Raw genomic sequence first — 20470 nt, 5'->3', positions numbered from 1 at the left:
CTTTATGACAAAATACCGTGGTTGATAAATTTCATTTCATCTAAGTTATTCGAAATGACACTAAATAACTTTCTTTTGGTCACATCTCTTTTCAAGCCTGAAGAAGTCCTATGACCTTTCCATACATGCCATGCTCGATTAAGTTCCTTAGAGCATATAAGGCTGTATTATATAAATCCGATTGGCTAAACATAAATAGAAGCAGCAGAAAGGATACACAGGCCTTTTTATCCTTACGATATATTTTGCAATTGATACACAAAGGTGACAATGTAGTTGACTAATCTTTTGGGTCACCACAGAGAAAGTATCTCATGTCATTCCATGAATGGTTTGTTGTCGAGCACAAGAAACTTAAGGACAAGCTATGACAAGGGTGATGAAGTGTCCATTGCAGAGAAAGGAAATGAAGAAGTGCTTGGGAGCTCATTATATGCCTCTAGCTGTCAATACGATGAGTAACATCAAATTGCAGATTAACAAAAAAAAGCATTTCGCCTGCCTTCCTGGTTGGAGAGACTTCTTTAGTCCTTCACATCGGCGATGCCTCCTGGTGTTATCTAAAAAACGTGTGTTTGTCAAGTCCAACATATATGGAATCTCGGTCTCTTCTTATTGACAGATGAGCTCTTGCTAAATTTTCTGACAAAATTGAGCGATGGTCTTGATAAATGTGCATCGTCCACGTAACAGTAGAGCTAATAATAATATACCAGTCCTGCTGAGAAAATTATCAAGATCCACTTCTTTTTGTTTAATTCCTCTGCACAAAATTTTTATTCAACATGTTCATGGATCTCTAGGCAACATCAACTATACTGTGAGTATCATGTTTAAATCGGGTATCCACCAATCCCTATATAGACGCAGTATCAACTTTCTCACAGATTTAATATAGACTTCTAGATATTTTACTTAGTATCTGCAGTATGATGTGATAAGTTTCAATAAATTATATAATCAGAGGAAGATTTGGCACAAAAAGTATATAGCTTCAACTTCAGAAAGGTTTGGGGCATCAAACACCTTGGAGACATGCTGCACCCTTCTGACTTTCCTAAACATCAACCTAACCGTGGCTGCACGAGCCAGAACATGCCCGCCTGCAGGTTTCATTGGGTCTGATGACACACCTCCGCCTGGATCAGCTACGACTGAAACAAATAAATCAAAGACAGAGTCATTAAAAAAAAAAAAAAATCCTTTTCCTATGTCATGGACTGCAGCTACTGTATGCTTCACCAGTTTGCGCCAAATAGCTGGTTCTTGAGATTTACAAGAATTAGTTTGGGCTTAGTGCAGTCCCCAAAATGCTATATGTCAGTGTGCAATCATCGAAGGGCTAAATTGAATAAGAACTTTGAATGGATGGAGGACTACGTGGGAGAAATGAGATGTGATGCAGTACCTTAATTGGTCATGTACCCTGCCACGTTAGATTTCTTAACTATCTTAATAAAACGTGAGAGCATTTGTGCCGATTTTTGCTGCAATTCGAAATTCATAAGTCTCAAACCAGATAAGCTGCAGAATAACGACTTGCATGATTTGATGGTTTCAGGATCAACCTGGCGCTCTGCAAGTTCTCTTCCAGTAAAATCCACTCGGAAGAGAACAATCACCAAATGCACAATCTGAAAAAGGCACTCACATAGGTCAACCATCCACACCTCAAATCTGTCGGGTTTGATTCTCGAGCAGTGCCTTACCAGTAATTTGAATGGTTCTTCAGACATTTTGGCGGCCAAACCAAGAAGCAAGTTGTACTGATGCTCAGAAGTAGAGGCACGGGCATAAATGATCTTCAAATTCATGGAAAGACTAGATTACAGCAAGTACACCAGCCAGAAAAGTAAGAGTTGCCACCAGTACAGAAAGCATTGCTTACATTATCTAGGACCGCACCAGGATCCATGCCAAATCTCTCGGCAGTTGGTACGATTCAATCAGGGTGACTGCAGGTGTACTAAGCTAAGAAAGTGCACATGCGCTTACATGGACAGACGACGTTTATGAAACACAAGCAGCTTTGCCAAGGTCAAGAAAAATACAGACAGATTATCATAGGATACAAAGTTCATTGTGTGTCAATACAAGCTACCTTCCCATTTCCTCCTCTCATGTGAGTCGGCAGCTGAAATTTTTTTACAAAGATGGAATCCACAAGCCATTAATAAAGAACGATTGAAAAAAGGGTATATACTGTTGTGGGATTTGCAAATAAGTGGAGTATCTTCAAGCATCACATTCGACTAATGATCAACCCAACTCCGAGTCTGACAATAATTAAGGCTTTTACTCGGTTATGACACAGTACAAACTCTTCTGGCCTTTTCCTGCTTGGTTTTGTATATGCGTTCCAGTATACTGACTGCAGATTACAGAAAATGAGAGTGCCATACTCCCAAAATCACCCGATACACACGTTCTGATGCCAAGATCGCCCACATCTTTACTCTTCATAGAAATTCAGTCATTATGTTACTATTTGGCATTGTTTATCTGAACAAAGAAGGCAACAGAAGTTAACGATAGAAACCTAATATCCAATTCAGACCAACCTGAGTGGTAACACACAGGGTATGTGCAAGCTATGTTTTCCCAGCCTGAAGTGACGTTAGCAGCATTTTCTGAGAAAGCTAATTAACAAAAGCAACTAAAAGTTCATCAAAAGTAATGTCTTTGGACTGTCATCTTCACCCTGATTCGCCAAATGCTTCTGTAATTGCCAGTGTTTTAATACTGCCGGTGTAACATCGCCAAACCAGTGAAATTTGCTTTCGTTGAAATGCATGAAGAATAAGACACGCAGCCTGCTAAAGAAAGTCTGTTACCGCCTAAAAGCTCATCGAGGGCTTGGCTTCCAATTGCGATGCAACAACTGACTTTCTCTGGAAATAAAGACATTAAAAGTACTTTGAGCAACACATGCTAATTTGCAGGCTTTATTTCAAGGGTCAATAACTCATTGAGGTATTCCAAAGATATTTATAGATGTTCAAATGGATTGGAGCCACCATCTCAGGTCAAGAAGAATCTAGAATCTAACCACTAATTTTTCAGCTGCTTCACGTATTTTGTCAACTTGTGCCTCAGATAATCCTTTTATTCCAGTTAAATGACACCAAAAAAATAAAAAATAAAAAGCAACCTCAACTTAATTCTCAGGAATAAAGATCAGATATACCTTCTTGGTATGCATACTAAAGCCATTGCAAGTGGAGATTCGTTATTAATCCATCTATGCTATTGCTATGGTATAGATGTACCGATGGTGCAATTACTATGTGATGCAACATAACAAAGGCCGAATTGCTCTTGCATGATTTAGAAGGCATACGTCAAATAGGTGAATTTCACGTGTTGTATTCAAGTAGTAGCGGAAATTACTCCTCGTCAATTAAGGAAAAAAAACTAAAACTATGGTATGCACAGAAAATCACGACAAGTTCAAAAGGAAGTCAAATGGAAACTCAGTATCATTCTCGGCAATCACATCACAAAAAGGAAATGAATTGAAATCTGCAGAGCTCGTCAACTCACTTGAGAGCTGAAATGAATAGGTTTCTACTGAGGCACAGGCTCCAGCCTTAACATGAACAGCTTTTCCATCATCCTGCATATGCTCTAAGTTGGACATTTCACTTTTTTTTTCCCTGAAGATTTACATTCAAATCTTTCACTACGATTTTCTCTTACCCCTGGTGCTTCTTGTTCAAAAGAATCGAGAATAAAAGGAATTCCTCTAATTTTGATTGCCGTCTCTTTCTTTTCATGTTTTCTCTTCATATTTTTTAACTCCAGTTGAGTAATGGTTTGGAATCCGCTATTCGATTTTTTTTTCTTTTAGTGAGAAAATAGACTCTTGATTTATTTTTCTTTTCTTTTCTTTTCTTTTTTAAAGAGGTTTTAGCTTATAGAAAACTTTTAAGAATTTATAAGTTCCATTTTTATAAGGGGAAGAGACTAAATTTGGTTTGATTTTCTTTCTTTTGCGTCGAATGACCCAATTAGCTTTGGCTTGTTTTGTACTTGCCTCAATCTCACTCGATTTTTAATTTTCCCAAACAGAACCGAGTAAGGTTGAAACTGATATTATGATCAATTTTTTGTTGAACTGCATTGTTCTCAAACTCCGCACCTTTTGCAAAGAAAGTCATAAGAGGATATGGGGAAAAGTGCCAAAAAAGTCATAAACCTTTTGTATCCTTTTTTTGGTGCCGATTTAGTCCTAAACATTTTTACGTTGTGCCAATTCAGTCATTTTTGGTCAATTTTGGTCGGATTTTGCTGACTGAACGCCGGCCGGCTAACGTGGCCTGATCGGCACTGACGTGAATAATTTTTAATAATATATATATTTTTATATTTTTTATTTGTCTTTTTCCTCCCGTTGGTCGCCAGGCCAGAGGTGACGACCGACGAGGGTGAGGTCGACCTCGCCGGCCACCTCGTGGGTGAGGCTTGCCCTCGCCGGATCTAGCGAGGTCGAGCCTTGCCCATGGCGGCGAGGGCCAGCGAGGGCGAGCCTCGCCCATGGCCAGCAAGGCTTGACCTCACTAGATTCGGTGAGGGCGAGCCTCGCCCATGGCTGGCAAGGGCCGGCGAGGTGGCCAGCGAGGTCGGCCTCACCCTTGTCGGCCGTCGCTTCTGGCCAGTCGCCGGACCTCGGCGACTGGTTGGAGGAAAAAGACAAAAAAAAAATAAAAATAAAAATAAAAAAAAAAAATGTATATATATTAAAAATTGTCAACGTCGGCTTGATCAAGCCACGTTAACCGGCCGGTGTCCAGTCAGCAAAATCTGGTCAAAATTGGCCGGAAATGACTGAATTGGCATAACGTAAAAAGGTTTAGGACTGAATCGGCAAAAAAAAAAAAAGTTTATGACTAAATTGGCACAAATGCAAAATGTTAAGGACTTTTTTGGCACTTTTCCTAAAGGATATGAATCAACTTGCAATTTGATTATTCAATGAAGGGCGACTTATATGGAGCACCTAGTCGGGGGGGAGGGAGGGGGTTTACAAGATAACATAAAGTTTTAATTTTTAATGCTTGAAATTTTGGAATTTTTAATTAATATTGAATCATTCCGCCTAAAATTTATAGAACGAGCAAACCAGTCTTAAAAGTTAAAACAATCAGTAATCTCTGGCACAGATCATCCTAAACAATTTATTATATTGATATAATTCTTTTGGATTTATATATAACAAGAATATGTTTTTAACTGCCTACGAATTACAAAATTCAATGTTTGGTTTTGATATGTTTCAACTTGTTTCTTTTACTAAACTTCATGATGAGTTCAAATCAGATTTTTCATGTATTATCACCATTTAGAAGACCATCGAGCGCTTTTAATTATTTGAATTAAAATTTCAATTTTTTATTTTTTTATCACGACCAGAAATGCAAATGCTAACGGAACAAAACGACAAGTTAGACTGCACGTTCGCTCTTCTTCGCGCCTTGCTTGTTCTTCTTACCGGCTTCTGCTGAAGTCAAAACTGATGCCGATAATGGTGCATTTACAGCGATCTTACCGTATATTTTTCGTTTTGGGGTCCTGTTTTTCCTCGTTACGTTGCACGTGAGCTGTTCGACGTCGCTCCTGAATGAGGCAATTTGATTTTCTTGGGCCTATTTCTTGAATTTGGAGCAAAGGCATTAGCATCTTGAGATGACCCGTCTTCAATTTGTTGTTAGAAACGTAGCCTAACCGAATGAATGGAGTGTGGCAAGAGAGTTTGGATGCATCGTCATCCTGCTGGTGCGTTCACCTACCTGGAGAAGAAACTCGAGTTTTGGCGAGATTTTACGTAACTGGTTGCAGCTCAGATTCATGACCAGCAAGAATAAGAGGGCGCATGATCTCGAAAACGCCGACGAGAAGCATAAAGTGGTGTCTAAGGTGTTGGTTCTGATGGAAATGTTGAAGAAGAAACCTGAGGTGATAATCCCTGTGAGGTCGATGGGTCGATACCGGAAACCTATTAATTTGCCCAAGCCACACAGTACAGTGGATTTTATTCGGAAGTCACCGAAAGTGTTTCGAGTCATATAAGGATCGGAAGGGTGTATTGTGGTGTGGAATGACTAAAGAAGGAAGAGGAGAGATTGATTAGGGAACACCCTGGCGTGGCCGCAGAATATGTGACTCGGATGTTGATGATATCGGTTGATAAAGAGCTCCTACTGGACAAAATTGCTCATTTCAGGAGAGAGTTTGGTTTGCCAGCTGATTAAAGGAGCAAGTGGGTACATGAGTATCCGCAGCACTTCAAAGTGATTAAATCTCCAGATGAAGTTGATTATCTTGAGCTTGTAGAATGGACTCCTGCTTGGGCTATCACAGGGTTGGAGAAAGCTGTACTGGGGTATCAGAATCTGCCTCTCATACTCCAGGGTTGCTTTCCCTATCTTTTCTTTTGAAGTTTCCTGCCAGTTACAAGAAGGTGGATAGATATGGAGGGAAGATCGAGCATTTTCGGAAAAGGTCTTACTTATCTCCTTATGCCGATGCATGTGGCCTTCAAGCTTGATCAAAACAATTCAATAAGAGTGCCATTGCGGTGATGCATGAGTTACTGAGTTTCACAATGGAAAAGAGGTTGGTAACCAACCACCTCACCACTTCTAATGAAAATTTGTGATGCCTCAGAAGCTGATGAGACTCATGTTGAAGCATTTTGGCATTTCCATGTCTCTAAGAAGGAGAAAAGGTTTAGCGTGTTCTTGACAGGAGCTTATGAAAATGCGGAGCTGAATGAGAAATGTCTGCCGGTTATTTTGAAAAAAAAGGTCCTAAGCCTTATTGGTTACAGAGGGAGGAAGAAAAAGATAGAAACATTTATGGACTTATTGGATATGGAAGATAATGATTTTCTAGAAGGAAGCTCTAAGGATGAAGGCATTGCTATGCATCTTGACCAAATAGAAGCCATCAGTGAATTGGAGGATATTGCAGCTTGAGACAGTTCCTTCAAGGATATACAAGAAATTGACAGTGAATACAAGCCTCATCAATCATTTAAAGGTCAGAAGTTCTTATTCGAGTTGTCAAGATAACTTGATTTCCAGTCTTTTTCTTCACAGGTTCAAAGTTTCGAGTATTTGTACAGATTTAATCAGACAAACTCTGCTTACATCTATTAACTAAGTTAACCAATAGCGGACTGATCCATCTCATTCCTCGTTAGTCCTAAACATAGCCACCGGAACTCCTGAAATCAATGATTCAAAAAGAATGTACGGATGATGCTTTTGGCAACTCTCAGCTCGTCTTGGTGCCAGCAAGGACATCAGAAGCAGTCTATGTATAGTGACCGGTTCATTCTCAGTTATTGGTCCAACATAATTGAGTGCTGCCATACTAATCTGCTATTCTGAAGATGAACTTGCCACCCTGCATTTTAATCTCAATTGTTGGGTCAAAGAGATGATCGGGTAGTAGCTATCATGGAGAACATATCCTCTACTGCTATGATGATCGACATTCTCTCTCTTGTTGTTGCAAATTAGATGCCGAGCTCATCTTGCAGTAATGCCTTGTTCATCACCATGCATGGATATTCAGGTCCACAATATCCAAGACTGCCTCTTGCAACATACATTCATTGGCTTTCCATCCGATGTTCCATAGGTCTTGTAATTTCTGTTCAAAATCTCTATGAAACTATGACAAGCTCCTGGTTGTAGGTTCTAGTGGAGAACTTCCTTTTGTTGGACTTTAGAACCCAACATCAAATAGTAAGTAGTTTTTGTTACTCCTTGTTTATGTTGCGCTGTGTTTAAGGTTGATTCATTTCAATAGCTTATTGTTTCGTTTTGAAGAAAGAAATAGGAGAGCCTCTGAATAGCAAGATTGGTTTTTTAATTTCAGTGATAAATGGCTTTCCACAGCTTTTGGTTGTGTGAAAATGACATTACTGATGTGCATTCTTTCTTATACCTCATAGGATGAATTGCGTTCATGATTTGTTACATGGGCTAGCATCTACTTGATGCCATTGTGCAATAAATTCTTAGCAAACTCACTGGAGATGATGTCAAGTAATTTGCTTCCATATGTTGCAACTATATTTTTTTCTCGTGCTCATAAAAACCGTGTATGTGACAAATCAAACTGCCACCGTGTAGCTAAATATATTGCACTACATTTTCTAGTTTTTGCTTTATAACGAAATCCAATGTTTGATGGATTTCATTTCTTTTGATTGCGGTGATTATATCTCTTCTTAAGCCTAACAAAGTCCTAAGACCTCTCGATAGCATGCCATGCTCTTCTTAAGACTTACCGTTGAATACAAAAATTTAAAGGGAAAGGTCAAGCATCTGTCATAGCTTCAACTAGAGCAACGCCAGAAGTAATGTACCATGGAGGTTGAGCATCAACCCCATCTGGAGCACTACAAAGGTCTTCCAAATATCATTCGATTGAGGAGCATCAATGTTTATCGGTTATAATCACTTTGCTATCATCTTCCGTCACGTGACAAAAGTATGGCGTGCATTACGGCTCAATTCATATAAGATAGTCATATCTACTTGTTTTAAGAAAGGATTGGAGTTTTGCACCAATGTTTTCAAACTTGGGCCGGTCAGAGAACCAGATAGATTGCTAGTTTGCTATCCAAGAGGTTGGACTACGCGTGAATTGGTGATGATGCCATGAGCAAACAATTATAGGTATGTAATGTTGTTGATTGAACCCATGAATCGTTTGGCCTATGTGGTAAAGTGAAATGCCGGTGATCCGTGGAGTTGAGTGCTCGAGTTCCTCCATGTTCAACAGTAGCCAAAAGCCCAGTTCTGTACCCGTTAGACTCTAAACCCAAGTGGATCCAATTTTGAAAATCAGTATGTTTCACTAGTTTAGCAAGTGAACTGGTGTTCAGACTGGTTCAATTTGATTTTTGCCAAACCATCTGCACTACTTTTTTAGTTTTGGGTGAATAGATCAAAGAGAAAAGTAATGGAATTGGCCAAGAAAAAAGGGCAAGAGCAATGCTTTATGGCAGAAAATCTAAAGGAAATCAACATTGAGAACTTTATGGTCTTTAAATGGGCCTAACATATAGCCACTGAAATCTTTTTGACATATGGCATCTAAATATAACTTAGGTATATTACACTATAATCGTCTAAGTCAACACTTCTTCTTTCTGCATCATCCAATCTATAAGGTGAGTGAACCTAGTTGGCAAAATCATATAACATGACAATTTATTTAACAAAGGCCTCAAATTGTGTCAAATTTGGAAAAAAAAAATGAGGTACTTTATTAAAAAAGAAAAGTATAGGTACTCAATTGTAAACTGAAGAAATGTTTGGATAATATCAATGTCATTATCCTCAACTTCTAAAAGAAAGATGTTATTTGTGAAGGCAACTGTAAGGTGGTAAAATTGGAAATAATCACCGTAGTGGAGTGCTAATGGCAACAACACAAACATGGCCGTGCTTCAATGGTGCTCTATCCCGCCCCTTCCCTTTTTAACTTTTTGCCATTTCTTCTTTTTAGTTTTTCTCTTTGCTTTTTTTTTTTTTTTTTTTTTATTGAACTCAAATTTGAAAAGATATAATAGAGATTAATGAATGAAAAAATCCGAAAATGTTTAAACCCAAAATGAGTTGGAGGAAAATTATGGTATTATTAATATTAAGCAAGACTTGTCGTGTATGGAAATTTTACTAGCAATGATAGGAAAGACATTAAGTCTTGATGTTCCTGGCAGCTATTAAAGTTTCTTTTCCACCGACAAAAGTTGTGTACCATCAAATGACGTGCAAAAGTCTGAGTCTTTTTGGAATCTCTTTCCCACCATCAAAAGCCGTGCAAAGTCTGAGCCTTCTTGGAATCTATTATAGCTTCTTTCCCATCATCAAAAGACGTGCAAAGAAAACGATATCTTCCCGGAATCTGTTATAATTTCTTTCCCACCATCATAAGACGTGCAAAGGCTTTGGTCTTGTTGGAATTTATTAGTGTCTTTTCCACTCATCACTCTTTCACTTTTGCTTCACTTTCTTAAAAAGGATTATGATGTCTCTAGTCAGTGAAAGCCCTTGTCAGAAGATGATATTTTTAGTCGGTGAAAGGCCTGATCTTCTTGGACTTTATGGTTCTCTTTCCATTGCTCATCATCACCTTGCTTTGCCATAACTTCTACAGTGGACTGATTAGCTCATGACCATTGGGGAGATCTTTCTCGATTCCTTCTTTCGAGTTCTGTTCGACAAGCCATTGGACTATGTGCAAAGTAATGGAATCAACTTCGCCTTGCTTAATATGTACATTAATAATTTTGTTATATTCTCTCATATATTTCGATCTTAAATATTTGATTTTTTTGTCTACAAAAATTTTTACTCAAAAAATTCAAATCTTGATATGTTTCTCTCTTTCCACATAAACGTACATGAATACGATTTCCTCATATCGTACAAATAGCTTTTTATGAATTGATAATTTGAATTTGGTGTTACTCTTTACATGCAACTAGTATGCACTTTTGCTAGTTTTGTCAAATAAAACTATCTTTCATTAATTTAAGTTTAGGGACAATCCAATTATCCAATGACTAAATTAAACATGTGCAAAAAGTTTATGAACCAAATTGAACAAATTAAAAATTTAAGAGCAACATTGCACATCGGGCTAAAGTTCAAGGACTATATTGCATGTTGAACTGAATTTCAAAGACCATTTGCATCATTTTTTAAAAGAAAATATAGCTAACATGTCTGCTAATGTGATATTCAACATTGTTATGACATGTTCCAACCTCTTGAGAGAGCACTCCAAGAAAGTGGTAATGACTTGGATTCGGCGGTTAGTAGGAATCTGTTGATTATTGTTCTGAAAGCTGCCGTATCACTACAACATCACATTTGTTTCATGAACTGCTCTAGCAAATAAGCAGAAGCAACGTCATTACTTGACATATTTGGTGTAGCTTCGCTATAAGGAAGATCCTCCTCCATTGGAACAAAAGGTCACAGAATTAGGACAGCATCTATTATCTTCCTTGTACCATTAGTAATGCGACATTCGTTGTTTCTTTCTACCAAGGTAAGGTATAGGAAATATGTTTCGTCAAGAGGTCCAGCATCGTTTCTAGCTTCATCTCAAAGGAAAGGTAATGTAATGTAAATAGAATGCACATCTACCGCCGAGGAACTTAGCCTTATCTGGTTGGGTTGCTTTTGGTGTGTAGATGAAAAGACTCCTTTCGCAATTCTAATGCAAAAAAGGGCGAAATTATTCCGAATTTCGGGTCTCCTTCCTTACCATCTCCATCTCCATCTCCATCTCCGTCAAGCTTGCGCGCTTCACCTTTGTTTTGTTTTCTTCTTATCTCCTTCTGCTAATAATGGCAGACAAGGGACCCATTCCTTTTTCTAAAAGTTGTTCTACCGACATTAAAGCAAAGTGGGTTGATCAACAAAACTGTGTTTGTGGAGCCAAAAGGGAAAAAAAGGAAGGCTTGAACTTTGCGGTCGTCGCTTAAAGCTGAGCCCTCGCTGAAATTTCCAATGACAAGTCGTTGATGAAGCTAACTCTTGTTCTAAATAAGATGGAACTAAGCAAAAAGATAGAAAAAATTCAATACGTTCTGGAAATTTTCAATTATTGCTTACAAATTCCTAAAATGAAAGATTTAAAAGTAAATACATGATGATTATATACCCATGGATAAACGGGTATCAATACATCCATATATATGTGTACTCATTAACGAGCCCTATTAATTATTTCTTTTTCCTTTTTCCAAAATTTATGAATAAAAAACAGAAAAAGAATTAGTAAATGAGTAAACATCTTGTTTATGATATCTAAAATATATTTGAATTCAACCCCAATTAATGAGGTCCTTTAATTATGAAATTCAAAATCTATGAAAATTACTAATGTCCCTGTCAGTGCTACGCACCGACCTAGACATATGAGTATTGTGCACATATTTTCAGATCACATGTAATTCAAAATAATGAATTAGCATAAAATGAACTGTATGGTTAATTGTTTTCAAACGTCACTCAAACCTCATAACTTGGCATGCTTGGACCAAACATAAGTGCCTACATAAAAAATTTAAAATTGACAAATGCACTAATCTAATTTGATACATGGAGGCCTCAACTGCCAACAATATCGATTTTCAGTTTTTCTTTTTTCACAAAATAAAAAAAATTATTGAATTCGTGAAGTTATTGACTATTAAAAGAGAAGAAAATATATAAAATACTGACCATAATGCCAGTAAAGAGCACCAAAATTAATGGATGACAGAGTATTTCAATACTATGGAAATATTTGTAAAACTTTACGAGTTTACAACTATCATTAACAATTGCGTTGTATATATATATAAATATTTTTGGCTTAATTTGATTTTGCTTTATTTCAGGCATTTGGGATCTGGCTGAATAAGGAAAAAAGAAAGACATTCAGAGGAGGCGCTTATTCAATTTGCAAGTGGTTGAAGCAAAAACTCCTTAATAGGAACATCATCAATTTCATTCTACATCTATGGCTTCCAAAAATATTTATTACTGAAATAAAACCAGATCACCAGGTGCATGAAATTTCTTACCTATGTGCTGGCAATCAAGTGTCTAAAGTTTTTTTTTTTTTTCATTCAATTAATTACCTCGACATTTCGAATATGGGTCAACACGATACCTCCATTGAATTGCGAACAAAAAATGTCTATATGATACCAACCCTATCAAGTATTTGTTAACTGTTTACGTTGGCCTCCGATATATTCTTTGTGATATCAATTTTATCTCTTGCGGGTCAGACATGTGATGATAATCTTGTTAATATGATGTCCAACCAAAGAAAATCAAGTAGAAAGAAGAATTTTTTCTTCAATCAAATGTTTGATAATCCACTACAAATGACCAGATGATTCAAGAAGAGAATCTAAAGGAATTTGACATTGAGAACTTTATAGCCTCCCAATGTGCTTGACATTTAGCCGCTGAAATCTTTTGGCGTGTGAAATTAACAAAACTATCTCCTATTTTCTTTCCCAGGAAAGAATGAATAAACTCGTTGGGACAATGATATCGCAAGTACTTGAATTATTACCCCTTTCGCGATCAGTTCCTAAAGTTTTTTCATTCAATCAATTATCTCAATTTTTCACGTGGGTCAACATGAGGCCCTCATTAATATTGTGGATGGAAAATGTTTACATGACGCTAACGCTATTAAATAGTTGTTAAATGTCCATATTGGTATCCAATATAGCATCTTGAGGTGTTGCCAAGTCAGTGGACACATTGGATGCTAAGATTGTCTAAGCCAACACAAACTCTCTCCACATCACCCAATTCGTAGGGTAAGTGAATCATGTCAATAAAATCATTACCACGTGGCAATTTTTTAATGGACGCCTCAAATTGAGACAAATTTGAAAAAAGAAAAAAAATTAGAAATTAATCCAGACATAACGCATGGAAGTTTTACTAGTAATGGAAAAAAGGGACGTTCTCATGGGGATAGGTAAGGAGGGAGGGATGAGAAAAGTGAACCAACAAACTTCAATTTGTGTCCGGGAAAGTCTTGGTGAAATCTATTAAAGTTTCTTTCCCGTTAACTCTTTTTCACTTTTGCTTTACTTTCCAGACAAAAAAGCACACGGTATCCAATAAAGTCTGGGATGTTCTCCGAATATCATGAAAGGAGCTCTTGCGGACAAAAAGTACTTCATTTCCATTGCACCACTGATGTGCATTTGAAAGGCACCCAAAATTGAATGATTGCCAGAGTGCTGTAGCCTTATCCCAGATAGCATCATTACTTTAATACTTTTGACATATGGACATGACTATACGAAAAATCATTCAAAAATGCATAAATCTATTGTACATCCATTGATTCAACCCTAAACTTTTCTAAACCTTTAGAGGATTTGGTTGGAAATCGCTTAATTGGCGGTCAGCCATGTTAAAACTAAATTGGCTAAATTAAAAAATTTAAGATTAAATTGACCGATATATAATAAGTTTATAAATTTTTGGACAATTATCTCCTGGCTTTACAACTATCGTTAATGATTGACTTGTAGTAATCCATGATGAAGAAAATCAGGGAATATTTTTTGGCTCAAAAAAATGTACAAACTATTATTTACAAAAAAGACTAGTTAGGTAAGTTAGCTTTAATTGGTAGAACCGACAGATAAATAAGGAACATATAAATGTGCCAATTTCTTCAATTGAATAAAAGAAAACTTAGTAAAGTTTTAAATTTTGTGTGCCCGAACAATTGCATGTGATAATAATATTATAGATTAACATAATGTCCATCCGACAGAAAATCAAGTACATAGAAAGAATCTATATTCAATCAAATGTTTGATAATCCACAAAAATTTTCGATGTCATTATCCTCAACTTCTAAACCATGCTAAGAAAAACATCTCAAGAAAAATGTTATCTATGGAGGCCACTATAAGGAGGCGAAGTTGGAAATAGTCATGGTAGTGGCAGTGCTAATGGCAACAACACGGCCATGGCCATGCTTCAATGGTGCTCTATCTTGCCCCTTTCCTTCTTTATTTCCTTTTTTAACATTTTTGCTGTTTCTTCTTGTCAGTTTTTCTCTGCTTTCTTCTTTTCTTTTGTTGAACTCAAATTTGAAAAGATATACTAGAGATTGATGAATGAAAAAAAAATCCCAAAATGATTAAATCTGAAAAGAGTTGAAGGAAAATTATGGTATTGTTAATTTTAAGCAAGTTTTGTAATACCTGAAATTCTACTAGTAATGGTAAGAAAGTCATACAAAGTCTTGATCTTCCTGGCATCTATTGAAGTTTCTCTCCCATTAACAAAAAAATGTGCCAAAGTCTTGGTTTTCCTAAAATTTATTAAAGTTTCTTTCTCACCATCAAAAGATGTGCACAATCAAAAGACGTGCAAAGTCTTGGTCTTCCTAGAATCTATTAGTTTCTTTCCCACCATCACTCTTTCACTTTTGCTTCACTTTCCACAAGAAAAAGAAGATGATATCTTTAGTAGGTGAAAGTCCTTGTCTGAAAATGATATTTTTAGTAGGTGAAAGTCCTAATCTTCGCCTCCCAAAATGTGCGATAAAAGTGGATTTCCAAAAAGCTTATGATATTATCGATTGGGATTTTCTTCAATCAACACTCACGACATTTGGCTTCCCTGATGTTTTTGTTCGGTTGATTATGGCTTGTGTTCGGACTTTCAAATATTCCATTTCAATCAAAGGAGAGCTCCATGGATTCTTTGCCGGAGGGAGAGGACTACGACAAGGAGATCCTATGTCCCATTATTTGTTCACGCTTGTGATGGAGGTATTCTCTGGAATTCTAGTCTCCCAAACCTTCTCTTAAGGAATTCAATCCCTATTGGAGGTGCAAGGCAACTCGGCTGACCCACCTTTTTTTCGCGGATGACTTTTTCCTTTTCTGCCGGGCTGACTGGGCGTCTATCACCTTAATGAAAAATGGCCTTGATATGTTCTCTTCATGGAGTGGCTTAATCCCGAATAGAAACAAGAGCGAAATCTTTATGTTGGGAGGATCTCTGGCTCTTCGCAATTATATTCAACTGGCCTTTGGATTCCAAGAAGGTACCTTGCCTGTGCGATACCTCGGGGTTCCCATCATCTCTTCTAGACTTCGGAAAGTTCATTGTATTGCTCTAATTGATCGGATCACTGCTAGGGCTCAATCTTGGACTCAAAGATTTCTATCATATGCTGGAAGATTGCAGCTCATCAGTTCAGTCCTCCATTCCATTCAATCATATTGGTCGAGTGTCTTTACCTTACCGGCGTCGGTTCTGATTAGTATTGAAACAATCTTGAGACAATTCTTATGGAAAGGATCCGCACTTGGTAAATGTGGGGCTAAGGTTGCGTGGGAAGATATATATGCCTCCCAAAAAATGAAGGTGGGCTTGGCATAAGAAATTTGAAAGACTGCAATAAAGCGGCCATGCTTAAGTACATATGGATCCTTTCATCGACAAAGAATCGTTGTGGTGTCGATGGATCCACTACAAAAAATACAATTTCTGGATCCTTTTCGTGTTCTTGGGGCTAGAAAAAAATATTGCAATTAAGAACAGAGTTTAGATCTTGCTTCGCTTGGAAGATTGGTAATGGATTTGTTGTGGTGTCGATGGATCCACTCTAATTTCTTAAAAAAGGACAATTTCTGGATCGCCTCAACACCTTCTACGTGTTCTTGGGGCTAGAAAAAATATTGCAATTAAGAACAGAGTTTAGGTCTTGCTTCGCTTGGAAGATTGGTAATGGATTTTCGGTTTCTTTATGGCATGATCAATCGCTCGCTGATGGCCCCCTTGATCTTTTATTTCCCACATCCATCATTGAATTGTCGGGTCTCCTTAAGCATGCTGTTGTTGCAGATTTATTCTCCCCCCTCGGTCATGCATTTAAGAGTTCACTTGAGAGCTGTGGTTTCTCTCTCCCGGATTAGACTGATGCACCAGATTGTTTCACTTGGAATCATCACTCATCCGGATCCTTTTCTGTTGCCTCTGCATGGGATTTCATTAGAACAAAGAAGGAAAGAGTTTCTTGGGACTCCTTTATTTGGAACTCTGATATTGTCCCTAGAAATCAATTTAACTTGTGGTTGATTACCAATAACAGATTACCCACCCAGGAATTCCTAATCCATTCTGGCATAATTGTCTCCGGTACTTGCGCATACTATAATGCTACTCCGGACTCTATTGATCACTTGTTCTTCAACTGTCGTATCTCGGCCACGCTTGCTTATTTTTGGGCGACGAGATGTAATTTACCTTGGAAATCGAGGCCATGGATGGACAACCTTGCCTGGGCGATCATGTTGCTCTCCGGTAAGGATTTCTACCATCGGATTGCGCGGTTCTCTTTCGGTGGCCTTTGTTATTTGATTTGGAAGAAAAGGAATGATATTATTTTCCAAGGGGAAGCACTGTTTGTCCCTGCTTTGAAGAACCACCTTATGAGGATAGTCAAAGATAAAGCGACTACATTCACAAGTGTTCCGGACACTCCAAGAAATAGGCATCTCCAAAGAAGCTGGGATCTTGATCCCTCCATCTTTACGGATCGTCTCGAGCGTTAGTCTCCCCACTTCTTCTCTCCTTCTGCTACAAGCTTCATCATCTCTCCGTTTCTTCGTTTTCGAATGGTTGGCGGAGGTCTGGTGGTTGTGCTTTTTTTGTGTTGTAACTGTGGTTCTTCTCCTTTTGGTCTGCTTGCCTTTGGCTTTTGTCACGGCTCCCTTCCACTCTTCGGTCTTCCTTAGAGTGTAAGCCTTTGGCGCCATCTTTTGTATTTTGTCCAAAGCTAATATTATTCTTTACCTTTACCAAAAAAAAAAAAAAATCCTAATCTTCGACTTTATGATTCTCTCTCCATTTGCTCATCATCACTTTGCTTCGCCATAACTTCTACAGTGGACGATTCGCTCTTGGCCATTAAAGAGATCTTTCTTGGTTCCTTTTTTCAGGTTCTATTCAACAAAATTGAGTTCTCTAGCATTGGACTATGTGTAAAGTGATGGAATTGGCATCACCTTGCTTAGTATGTATATCAATAATTTTGTTATATTCTCTCATGTAATTCGATCTTAAATATTTAATTTTCTTTTGTCTTTTAAAGAATTTTACCAAAAAAATTCAAATCTTGATATGTTTCTCCCTTTCCATGTAAATGTACATGGATACAATTTCCTCATATCAAATAAATAACTTTTTATGAATTAATAATTTGAATTTTGCAAAATCTTTTGGATGTTAATCTTTAAATGCAACTAGTATGCACTTTTGCTAGTTTTATTAAATAAACTATCTTCTAATTCATTTATATGAAAATGGTCAATGCCGTTCTTCCATTAGTTCAAGTTTAGGGACAATCCAATGATTAAATTAAACATGTGCAAAAAATTTAGGGACTAAATTGAATAAATTAAAAGTTTAAAGATGGCATTGCACATTGAGTTAAAGTTCAGAGATTACATTGCACATTAGGCTAAATTTCATGCATCACTTTTTCGAGAAAATATAACTAAAATGTCTACTAATATGACATTCAACATTGTTATGACATCTTCCACCTCTTGAGGGAGCACTCGAAGAAAGTGGTAATGACTTTGGATTTGGCCATCAGAAGATTGAATGAACAGCTTGGGATCTGCTAATCATTGTTGCTGAAAATTGCCGTATCACTGCAACATGACATTTGTTTTGTGAACTGCTCTAGCAAATAAGCAGAAGCAACATCATCACTTGACATATTCGGTATAGCTTCGCTCTGAGGAAGATCCTCCTCCATTGGAACAAAAGCTCACAGAATCAGGACAGCATCTGTTATCTTCCTCGTACCATTAGTAATGCGACATTCGTTGTTTCTTTCTACCGAGGTAAGGTACAGGAAATATGTTTCGCCAAGAGGTCCAGCATCGTCTCTTGCTTCATCTCAAAGGAAAGGTAATGTAAATACAATGCTGGCTCGGAAGCATCTGCCGCCCAGGAATTTTAGCCTTCTTATCTGGATGGGTTGCCTTTGGTGTGTAGATGGAAAGACTCCTTTCGCAATTCTGATGCAAAAAGGGCGAAATTATTCCAAATTTTGGGTCCCCTTCCTCACCATCTCCATCAAGCTTGCACGCTTCACCTTTATTTTGTTTCCTCCTATCTTCTTCTACCAATAATGGCAGACAAGTGGCCTTTCTTTTTCTAAATGTTTTAAAGTTGTTCTAGCGACACTAAAGCAAAATGGGTTGATCGACAAAACTGCGTCTATGAAGTCAAAGGTAAAAAAGAAGGGCTTGAACTTTGCGGTCGGCACTTGTGCTGCTAAAGTTGAGCCCCTCGCTGAAATTTCCAGTGACGAGCTTGAACGTTGTGAAATGCCCGCCATTGATGAAGCTAACTTTTGCTTTAAATGAGATGGAACTAAGCGAAAAATAGAAAAAAAATTCAATAAGTTCTGGAAAATTTCAATTATTGCTCGTGAAGTTTTAAAATGAAAGATTTAATTTTAAAAGTACATACACGATGATTATAAGCCCATGCATACATGGGTATCAATACAAATATATATAACGAGCCCTATTAATTATTTCTTTTTCCTTTTTCTAAATTTAAGAATAAAAAATAGAAACACAATTAGCGAGTAAACATCTTGTTTATGAAATCTGAAGTACATTTGAATTTGACCCCGATTAATGAGGTCCTTTAATTATGAAATTCAAATTCTGGGATAATTACTCATGTCCATATATCTGTGCTTCGCACAGGCTTAGAAATATGAGTATTGCGCACATATATACAGATTACATGTAATTAAAAATAAGGAATTAGCATAAAATGAACTGTTTCTATGGTTGATTGTTTTCAAATGTCACTCAAACCTCATGATTTGGCACGATTGAACCAAATATAACTGCCTGAATAAGAAAAATAAAATTGACAAATGCACTAATCTAATTTGGTACATGGAGGTCTCAACTGCAAGCAATATCGATTTTCTGTTTTCCTTTTTTCACAAAACAAAAAATTATTGTATCCATGAAGTTATTGACTATTAAAAAAGAAGAAAACATATACGATACTGACCATAATGCCAGTGAAGAGCACCAAAATTAAACGGATGGTAGAGCATTTTAATACTGTTGACATATGTGTATAACTTTACAATTATAATTAACAATTGCCTTGTATATAAAATAAAAATTGTCTATAATTTGATTTTTGCCTTAATTCAAGCATTGGGGATCTGGCTGAAGAAGGAAAAGAGAAAGACATTCAAGAGGAGGCGCTTATTTGATTTTAGATGCAACTAGTTCGAAACAAAAACTCCATAAAAGAAACATCATCAATTTCATTCTATATCTGTGGCAAAAATATTCAATTGACTGAAATAAAACCATATCATGAGGTGCATGAAATTTCTTACCTATGAACTCTCAATCAAGTAACTAAAGTTTTTTCATTCAATCTATTACCTCAACATTTCGAATGTGGATCAACGCGAGACCTCCACTGAACCGCAAACAAAAAAATGTCTATATGACATCAATGCTATTAAGTAGCCGTTAACTATTTACATTGGCGTCCAATATATTCTTTCTGGTATCAATTTTGTGTCTTGTAGGTCAGACCAACCATTCCAGAGGATATCAATTAGTCTCTCAGAGAATTGGAACAAATTCTTTACAAAGAAATGTTGTTTAGGGAAATTAGTTGCAATAGGTAAAGAAATCATAGTAAGGTTTTAAATTATATGTGCCCGCACAGTTACATGTGATGATAATATTATTAATATGATGTCCAACCAAAGAAAATCAAGTATAAAGAAGTTTTTTCTTCAATCAAATGTTTGATAATCCACAAAAAAATGATCGAATGATTCCAAGAAGAAAATCTAAAGGAAATCGACATTGAGAACATTG

The 20470-nt window shown here is 37.0% G+C and overlaps 1 long non-coding RNA gene and 2 pseudogenes across 1 annotated transcript; 2 read left to right on the top strand and 1 right to left on the bottom strand.

Moving 5' to 3' along the window:
• Positions 1-300: 300 nt before the first annotated feature.
• Positions 301-3038, bottom strand: LOC104432246 (annotated as a pseudogene).
• A 2420-nt stretch (positions 3039-5458) lies between these two features.
• On the top strand, positions 5459-7925 carry LOC108956240 (annotated as a pseudogene).
• An 8157-nt stretch (positions 7926-16082) lies between these two features.
• LOC120290379 lies at positions 16083-18757 on the top strand. The gene is made up of 2 exons (XR_005548319.1): positions 16083-18503; positions 18591-18757. It is a non-coding gene; the product is annotated as an uncharacterized LOC120290379 (long non-coding RNA).
• The last annotated feature ends 1713 nt before the right edge of the window (positions 18758-20470 follow it).

Source organism: Eucalyptus grandis, chromosome 2 (genome assembly GCF_016545825.1).
Source record: "Eucalyptus grandis isolate ANBG69807.140 chromosome 2, ASM1654582v1, whole genome shotgun sequence".
Lineage (NCBI taxonomy): Eukaryota > Viridiplantae > Streptophyta > Magnoliopsida > Myrtales > Myrtaceae > Eucalyptus > Eucalyptus grandis.
The sequence above is the reverse complement of the archived record's forward strand: the minus strand, read 5'-3'. Positions and strand labels throughout refer to the sequence as shown.